The sequence below is a fragment of the Tiliqua scincoides genome, chromosome 4 (genome assembly GCF_035046505.1).
Source record: "Tiliqua scincoides isolate rTilSci1 chromosome 4, rTilSci1.hap2, whole genome shotgun sequence".
NCBI lineage: Eukaryota > Metazoa > Chordata > Lepidosauria > Squamata > Scincidae > Tiliqua > Tiliqua scincoides.
The window spans coordinates 10,118,527-10,128,129 of record NC_089824.1 but is presented as its reverse complement, the minus strand read 5'-3'; the positions used below and the strand labels follow the sequence as shown (position 1 = coordinate 10,128,129).

Genomic DNA, 9,603 nt, shown 5'->3' with positions numbered 1-9,603 from the left:
GAAAGGCAAGCAAAGTGAGGCCCTTTGGAACGGCTGCACTGAGAGGGAGCCAGAAAAGGGGATCAAAGCACAATCCTGCGTGTGTCTACTCAGAAGCAAGCCGCACTGAGTTTAATGGGGCTTCCTCTCAAGTAAGTGCTATAGGATTCCAGCCCTCAAAAATGTTGGACTGGGCTCAAAGATGGAACCAGGTTTTGGGGGGGGACTGGTTGGCAAGCTTCAGTCTCGAAAGACTATGGTATAAGCCTACAGCACCCGGTATTCCCAGGCGGTCTCCCATCCAAGTACTAACCAGGCCTGACCCTGCTTAGCTTCCAAGATCAGACAAGATCGGGCATGTGCAGGGTAACAGGGCTTTGCAGAATGCCCTCCAGGGGATCTTTCACAAGGTGCTGCCACTGCTTCTGGGCTCCTTTTCCTCCCCACATCAGACAGAGAAGGCAGGCAGTGGCAGCTGTTGCTTGCCCCCACTGTGGCCATGTGGTTTAGATCAGTTGCTGCACTGAGGCAGAACAGAGGGAAGGTTGTGAGATCGGCTTCCTCTGGCTATCTTTGCTACTCAAGCAAGCAAGTGGGTGAACTAAACACGGCATCCACTGGTCTCTGTCTTCTGTGTAGAGGTAAGCCAGGGAAAGGAGGAGCCACTCCAAGGGAGGCATAATGGAGGTCCCACTGGAGAAAGGCCAGTCCACTTAGGGAGTCCCAGTCCTTCCTCTCTTGATATACTGGGGCCTCGCCCTTGTCTGAGGATGTCAACTTGGATGGGATTTTTGCTCTCTGGGCAATAGTCCTGCTTCAGTGATTCCCCCATGTAGTCGTGGCCACACTACCACATCCTGATGCAACCATGCCCAGTTCCTTAGGATGATGTCACTGCTGCCCAGATTGCATATTAGCAGGGAAGGAAGGTTCAGTGCTACACAAAGGTAGATGGGTGTGTCATCTCCAAACACAACTCAGAATATACGCTCTGCCAGTGGCGCAGTGGTGCAAAGCACTAAATTTTGCAGGGAGCTTCACCTCAGTGTGCAAGTGGCCCCTCCTCCTTCCCTTCAGAGCCTTCCATACGCTTTTGTTTTGCTCCCACTGCCTGGGATGGCTCTGAAAGGGAGGGAGAGAGGCTGCTTGCACACTACGAAGAGGCTCCCTGAAAAAACTTAGTGTTTTGCACCCCCTCTAGCTATGCCACTGTTCTTTGCAATGCACTGACAGGCATGCAGGTGCTCTTTAGTAGTCAAGTTGATGGGGCAGTTTCCTTCAGGTTGAAAGCAGAGAGAAGGTGTATCTTGCAAGTTCAAACAACATTTGGTATGAGCTCTTGAGAGAAGGACCAATGTGGGTCTGGGGTTGCCTTATCTCTGCAGGGTTAAGGTAGGGTACATTCATCAGTTCTTGGAAGTATGAAAGAGATGGTCACAAACCTAGATTTGTGAATCACTGGCTTACTCCCAAGCTTAAGTAGAGACAGAGGGAGGGACAGCAACTCCGGGGAAAGGCTTTGAAAGCAACCCTTGTCTGTGTTAAGTCGCTTTCCTCTTTAAAAAGACCTCCACCCTCCCCATCTAGTGCTGGTTAAAAACGGTTTATTTTGTTTGTTAAGCAGGGAGTGAGCAAAGCACTGTGAGGAAATGGAAGGGAAGGAAAAAAACAACCGTGCTCTCCTTAGAGAAGTGAAACAGTGCAGAATGCAAACATGTGAGAAGGTCTGTTATTTTGATGAGAGTGTGCCAGGCTGACAGCTGGTCAGGGATCAGCAGTTGCCCAGTGGCCTCTTCAGTGACTAGCAAAATGCCTGCTGTTGTAATGGGTAGGGGGTGCGAAGGAGGAGGAGCTGGCAGGGGCCGCTTCGCAATCTGGGTGCTGCCCCCATTCCTTCTCCTGTGGCGACTCTCCCTTGAAGGGCATCATCTGCTTAATGATGTCATTTCCGGCCCTCAGCAGGCATCATGAATGCTGTTTGGCCCACTATATGAAACACCCCTATCCTAGCAGGAGCTGATATATGTCTACCCCTACAGAGACAGCTAAAAGAGGCAATTACCGTGCATGCAAATGAGAGGCGTTCCGTTTCCATAACAAGGGCTTAACAATCTAATTAATGAACCCTGTGATGCTACATTAAAATATTAATTAATAAATGCTGCATAAACGTTTAGTCGGTCGAAGAACATTGTGGTTAGTGACAGTCGCTATGAAACCATTGAGGTGAGACCAACTTCCATTTTGAAGATACTGCTTCTGGTTCAGAGCTTTGCAAGATGCCTTCAGCCTTGTAGGGGACTTTTTTAAAAATGTGGAACGAAGATTCTCAAGATCTTTTTCTTGCCTAAGGCAGGGGGTTGGACTCGATGACATAAGAACAGCCCCACTGGATCAGTCCATAGGCCCATCCAATCCAGCCTCCTGTATCTCACAGTGGCCCACCAAATGCCCCAGGGAGCACACCAGACTAATACCTAATAGGTCCCTTCCAAGTCTATGATTCTATGAAGATACAGTTTATTGGAAATTAGTAAAGATCACAATGAGTAAAGATCCCATAGATCACATGCTCTTCATTAGGATACATTAAAAGATACATTTTTTATACTAAAAAAAATATTTAAAAAAAGATACTAAAAGATACATTAAAACAAAACAAAACCAAAGTCAATATCTATCATACACAAAGGCTGAAATACTATGTACACTTTCCTGAGAGCAAGCCCCATGGAAGAAAATGGGACTTACGTCTGAGTAGACAAGCATAGGATTGTGCTCAAAATGTAAGAGTATTATAAAATACAGTACTTATTGCAGTTTTGTGTCTATTTTCATTAGTTTCCAAAGCACCCCCTCCCCACAGCTGTCAGTAACTTTTGGCCCTCGTCAGAAACACATTCAGGCTGTTCCACTGGGGGTCTTCTTCTCTGCACCCTTCCCTTTGTTTGTTAGCAAATCAGACTTTGCTGTGGCTAGAGCAGCAGCTTACATAGGATTAAAAACAGAATACAAAGCTACAATATAATCAGGCAAAACAAACACAATGAGCCTCGGAGCAGATAAGATGCTGACATTAAAAAAATCCTTAAAAAATCTGGAAGAAGAGTTGGATACCCGATGCAAACGCAAATCAAACATGGCCTTAGGAGAGACTCCGGAGCTCAGGTGCCCCAACTGAGAAGGCCCTTGCTCTCTGGTTGCCAACTGCTAATCACAGAAGGACTGAAGGAGGTTGCAGAGAAAGATCTTAACATCCAGTCAGGTTTGTGCAGGAGGAAGGGATCCTTTGGGCATCCATTTCTATACAACCATTTATAGCTTCATGTACTACATGTGCTACTGTGGTTGAACGGAGTCATGACAGGATGATCTCATGGATGCTCGTAAAAGAATCACGTGGATCACTCGTGGTCAATTGGGTGAACAGCAGTTGGGCGAAAGAGGCTGAGGACCGTGAGAGTAAAATGAAGAGGAAAGAGTGCAAAGCAGCAGCAACAGCTTGGGAACATAAAGAAACAGCATTGAAACAATATGTACATCACCTGAGTTGTCTGGTTTATTGGTATAACAAGGCTCATTTGACTTAAGAACATAAGAAGAGCAATGCTGGATCAAGCCATAGGCCCATCTAGTCCAGCTTCCTGTATCTCACAGTGGCCCACCAAATGCCTCAGGGAGCACACAAGACAACAAGAGACCTGCATCCTGGTGCCCTCCCTTGCATCTGGCATTCTGACGCTGTCCCTCAGTGATGTGCTGATGTGCCTTGTCTTCCTGAAGGTGAGAGTGGTGCATAAATTGGATCCATGTCTCATATTTGAGCTTGAATCTTGACAATTCAGAAGCCTCATGTGCACATCAGAGCTTTTCCCTGCATCCAGCTTTTGGATCTGGGTGTTTGTGTACAAGATCAAACAACCAAAACCCTAAATCCCCAGTAGACAATCTCATATTAGAAGGGGCCACTGTATGCTGTATGAAGGACACTGCACTGGAATAAGTGGTTTTGAATAATCGAACCTTTTCAGAGGGCTTGTATTCATTGAAACACAGTATTTCACTTATCTATGGCTAGCCTGCCGGAACCATCTAACGGTCTGTAATGCCATGGTTGATACAACCACTTTCTCCTTCCTTGGGAAAGCCCCCTTCCTGTCCCCCTATTCAAGGTTAAAGTCACTGCACTGCCTCCACCCCCAATATTCACAGAGAGCAAATGCACGGGAACATAGACACTGCAATCGTGTACTAATAACACTTGGATAATGCTCCATAATCCCCCAAGGTAATACTTTGGAGCTGACCCAGATGATCTTAGTATAGCAAGCAGAGGGGTGATTGTTTGACTGGAGGCTGAATGAATTGCCAGCCGAGAGAGGCCAGATGTCCAGGATTGGCCCTGTGATGCCCAGCAACCTTCATCCCGGATCTATACAGTGTGAGACTAAAATAGCAGGCCACATCCTGGATCTGAGATATATAAGATGTAAACAGCATGCAAGATACTGGCTCTATACTGTATAACACAGAAATATGATAGTGGTTTATGGGTTCTTGGGACATTTCCCTTTGTCTCTTCCCCCTATTAGCTTGTATGGAAAAGCGCTGAGATGACACCCCTGCTTTCATCTCCCCTCCACATCTCTCACATTCTCCTCTGTTTGTCCAGCATATTGTACTCTTGGCTCTGCATCAACTTCCAACACTGTTTGGGTCCCTGAGTAACTTACACGGATTAGTGTCTAGAAACGTGTACCAGTTGGCATCCTTCAGTCTCGGAAGACTATGGTATCGTGCTCTGAATGGTGGTTCTGGAAGAGTGTCTTCTCCAGTGCGCGAAGCCTGGGTAAAGTAGATATGGAGGATAGACTGTTACCCATGCAGCAAATCCCCCCTCTCCACGTCGCTGAAATGGTCCAATGGAAAGGCAGAGGCCAATACGGTTGGTTCCAGTGGCGTCGCAGGAGTTGCCAGAACGTGACTGTGTTCAGCCATGAACTGCCTCAGGGACTCTGGCTCCGGATTTTGCCTCGAGGTTGACTCCTGAAGCCTTTTCCATAACTGGATGTAGCCACAAGGCAGTGGAGATTTGGGATCAGAGTTTTCCTTCTCTCAGATGAGCTGCCTTCCCAGGCTGACGAGTCCCATCTACCCGGTGGCTGTTTAGTCACCTCTTACGACAAGTACAGCCAAACTGAGGGCCTATTCTTATCCCCCAGCCCCCAGGGGTTGGCCTAGGACCATCTACGAGCAGGTAATTCCTTGGTGGTTAAGCCACTGGAAAGAGTGTGTGTTCTTCCCACAAGACATGCATTTTTAAAGGGAAAAATTCCTAGGTGAGGCAGGCTATTTTCAACACAGTCGGATGGGATCAGAGAAGTGGAATACCCAGGCCAACATGCATTTTAACTTTTAAGTTAGATCTGTTCCTGGGTATATTGGGGGCGCTGATTCCAAAAATGGCAGCAGTTCTGCCCCATCATGGCTAATGTCATGAAACGTCATGACTAATGTCATGAAACGTGAAACATGAAAGTTCTGCCCCATCATGAAACGTGTACTAAAACAGCAGCAAACTAGAGAAAGCGCAGCCATGATTATCAATGCCTTGGTAGCCTTCAGATTATTCTCCTGTGAAGTATTATATATGGGGCTGCCTCTGAAGAAAGTTCAAAAACTAATAACAGCCCAAACCTATCTGAGGCCAGCACTGAGATGCAAGGATATTGGCCTACTGGTTGCTACATCCAATGTACTGTTTGGGGCAGGGGGGAGGCCAGGTGAGAGAGGCAAGAGGGAAGACATTTATCTCAGTGTCACTTCTGAAGGGTCCCCTATAGGACTCCTCAGATATACACCAACTTTTCTGCTAGTGTCGCTCTGAAGAGCCTGCTGGGGCATGGCCAACCTAGGATGGGAGATTGCATTACGGCACATGCCAGGGCCACTGTGACCACTCCCATCCCACCCGATTCCCATTTCTTTGCCAACAGAACCTACTGGTGGCTGCTCTGCACCTTGGCTGCATCATGTCTCACCAGTCCTCTGCACCTTGGGGATCATGTCTCACCAGTCCTCAAAGAGCTCAAAGGGCTCCCACAATATTTCTGAGCACAATTCAGCATGCTTGTGTTTACAGTTTAGAACTGAGATATCTGATAGACCACCCCCACCTTTGATCTCACTGGACACTTCAGTCATTGTGGAAGGTACCCCACCTTCTATGAGGAAGAGAGCATTTTTTTAATGTGTGCATGGCAGCCCATCTATGGGAGGCTGGCTGATCTGTGACTTTGCAGCATGCATTGATCTCACACACACATACACACATGCCGCGCTAAGGCTCTCTGCAAAACTTAGTGGTCTGCACCCCCTCTAGCTAAGTCACTGTACACCACAAAAGTAAGTAAGTAAGTAAATAGGCAGGAGGTCTGGTCTAGAGGGTAGAGCCTCCGTCTGCCTGAAGATAACGTCCACAAGGTCGCCAGTTCGAGGCCACCGGCACCGTGCGACCTTGAAGCAGCTGACAAGCTGAAGCCGAGCTATTCCATCTGCTCTGAGCGTGGGAGGATGGAGGCCAGAATGTGAAGCCAGATCAGAATGAAACACCTGAATGTAGTGGTTCTTGAAAGAAAGAACCTTCTTTCAAATTGTAAAAATCCCTATTTAATAAGGGATTTAAATAAAGCCTGCCTATGTAAACTGCCTTGAATAAAGTCTTGAATAAAGACCAAGAAAGGCGGTATATAAATACCTGTTGTTGTTGTTGTTGTTGTTGTTGTTGTTATTAAATAAATAAGATGGTTGGCAACCTTCAGTCTCGAAAGACTATGGTATAAGCCTACAGCACCCAGTATTCCCAGGTGGTCTCCATCCAAGTACTAACCAGGCCTGACCCTGCTTAGCTTCCAAGATCAGATGAGATTGGGCATGCGCAGGGTAACAGTTGCTGTCAAATAAATATAGCCTGCCCCAAAAGGACTCACACTCTAAAAAGATGCAGAAGAAACACCAGCAAACAGCCACTAGAAAAGACACTGCACTGGGTTGAAGAGGGGTAGTTCCTGTTTTGAATATCATAGGTGCACCACTTGGAAAAGTGCCTCTTTGCCCAGAGGAAAGTTGTTCTCTTAGGCTGCAATCCTAACCACACTTTCCTGAGAGTAAGCCCCATTGAACAAAATGGGACTTACTTTTGAGTAGATCTGGTTAGGCTTGTGTCCTTAGTAGCATTAGCAATATCTGTTAAGAGCTGCAACTTGCAGCTCAATCCTATCCCCTGCCTTGTATGACAATGCAGCTGCGTTGATGGAGCATGCGCTGCGTCCTGTAGTGGGGGTGGCAATCAGGAGGCCTTCCAGAGGTCATGAAAAATATTTTACACTTCTGTGTAGGCCATCTGGTGGCCTATGGGTAGAGTTGTTTGAAAATGGTTTTATTTTTTGGCAGATTTTGTCATTCGGAAAAAAAATGGAGCAGGCAGAAAGCGGTGTTATGTGTTTTTATTCCGAGTTCTCATTTTTATTAATTTCAAATGCTTTAGAAGTATACTAGGTAGGTGATATAATCTCAGCAGATGTAGCCACAGTATTATTTCTAACTGGAAAAGTAATCAGTCTTAATTCTGGAAAATACCTTGAACACCAAAGTGCAATGTTTTGTGTTTTTATGTCATTATAAATAAAAACAAACACCTCTGCCTATGTGTTTGCTGGGACCTAAGCCAGCAATATAGCTATATAGTCCCAGGAGAGAAAAGGGGCAGGATGGTTGGATTCAAAATGGGAGGATAGGATAATGGTGCATGCTAGTACCCTGCACATGCCCAATCTCGTCTGATCTTGGAAGCTAAGCAGGGTCAGGCCTGGTTAGTACTTGGATGGGAGACCACCTGGGAATACCGGGTGCTGTAGGCTTATACCATAGTCTTTCGAGACTGAAGGTTGCCAACCATTGGTGATTTATATATGGCCCTTGGAGTTCCATTATGAAAGGGAGGAGTTACATGTGATATATGTTGCATTTGAAAAAGCAAAGAATCTTGAAGCACCTTAAAGCAAACAGATTTCTGGTAGCTTATGTTTTCATGGACTAGAGCCTGTTTTGTCAGATGCTCTGATGGTCCTGCCCTGGTTTCTAGCTTGAGCCGGTATTGCCCTTATGTACACCATTCATGTTAATTTTGTGTGCCTTTCTTTGCCTAGTTGTCGTCTTCTGTCTCTGCCACGAGTCATCTACTGCCAAGTCAAAATATTTTTTCTTCAATTGTTTGGTTGACATAATTAAATACAGCCCTTTGACTTCAGTCATGTGTCTTGCCAGTCCAGTCATGTGCATGACCAAAGAGCACCCAGTCTTGCCATGAATTATTAACCTAAATGAAAGCTTGGTGCAGCAAAGATCCTTCCGACTCAATTCAGTGAAGATCCTATTATGCAGCACCAGAACCAGAGGACTTACACTAAAATTGATTGTCAGAAAAGTCAGAACAGACAAAAGAAAATATTTCTTTACCCAGCATGTAGACTGTGGAACTCCTTGCCTCAGGATGTGAGGCTGGCATCTGGCCTAGATTCCTTTAAAAAGGGACTGGACAGATTTCTGGAAGAAAGGTCCATCACAGATTACAAACCATGAGGTGCAAACTCCTGATTTTAGAAAGGCTACCTCAGAACGCCAGGTGCACCAGGATGCAGGTATCTTATTGTCTTGTGTTCTCCCAGAGGCATCTGTTGGACCACTGTGAGATACAGGAAGCTGGACTAGATGGGCCTCTGGCCTGATCTAGCAGGGCTTTTCTTATGTGCAGCCGACAAGGGAGGGCACCAGGATGCAGGTCTCTTGTGGTCTAGCATGCTCCCTGGGGCATCTGGTGGGTCACTGGGAGATACAGGAAGCTGGACTAGATGGGCCTCTGGCCTGATCTAGCAGGGCTCTTCTTATGTGCAGCCGACAAGGGAGAGCACCAGGATGCAGGTCTCTTGTGGTCTTGCGTGCTCCCTGGGGCATCTGGTGGGCTGCTGTGAGATACAGGAAGCTGGACTAGATGGGCCTTTGGCCTGATCCAGTGGGGCTCTTCTTATGTCTTCTTTCTAATTGGAGAACATCTAGAAATGATATACTTGTACAGATGTTGCCATCTGAGATTTTGCTCTTGGCTTTTGCCATTTCTTCTGTTTGGGCCCATGGTAATTTCTTGTTTAGACATCAAAACTTTTGATGAGTCACTCAGGAAATGAGGTAGATCTGAGGAGAATAAAGTTCTCACAGCTGAGCCTGGCACCTGAAAGACTTTGAAGTTAACACACTACTGATGTCCTGTGGCCCTATTTACCAGGGATCGTCCCAGGGACTGTGACCCTAAACAAGATCCCTTGTCTGTGAGATTCACTTACTAGAACATTTGTCCTCCAGTGTCATACATGTAATTTTGAAAGGAGTTGCTGGTCGATGCATCTTGCATCTAGTGACTGTTAAGTAAGTATCTGTGCCTTCAGCTCAGTTAATACACCGCCACTGTGTCCTCCAGCCTGTCACCCCTGTCAAACAAGCCCAAGAAACATTTCTGTGTTGGAGTGCTAACTTATGTAAGACTATGCTTTCTTTCCAGGCCAGCATCAC

The 9,603-nt window shown here is 46.3% G+C and overlaps 2 pseudogenes; one reads left to right on the top strand and one right to left on the bottom strand.

Moving 5' to 3' along the window:
- Nucleotides 1-243: 243 nt before the first annotated feature.
- On the bottom strand, nucleotides 244-364 carry LOC136650689 (5S ribosomal RNA; annotated as a pseudogene).
- A 7,411-nt stretch (nucleotides 365-7,775) lies between these two features.
- LOC136650431 (5S ribosomal RNA) lies at nucleotides 7,776-7,898 on the top strand (annotated as a pseudogene).
- The last annotated feature ends 1,705 nt before the right edge of the window (nucleotides 7,899-9,603 follow it).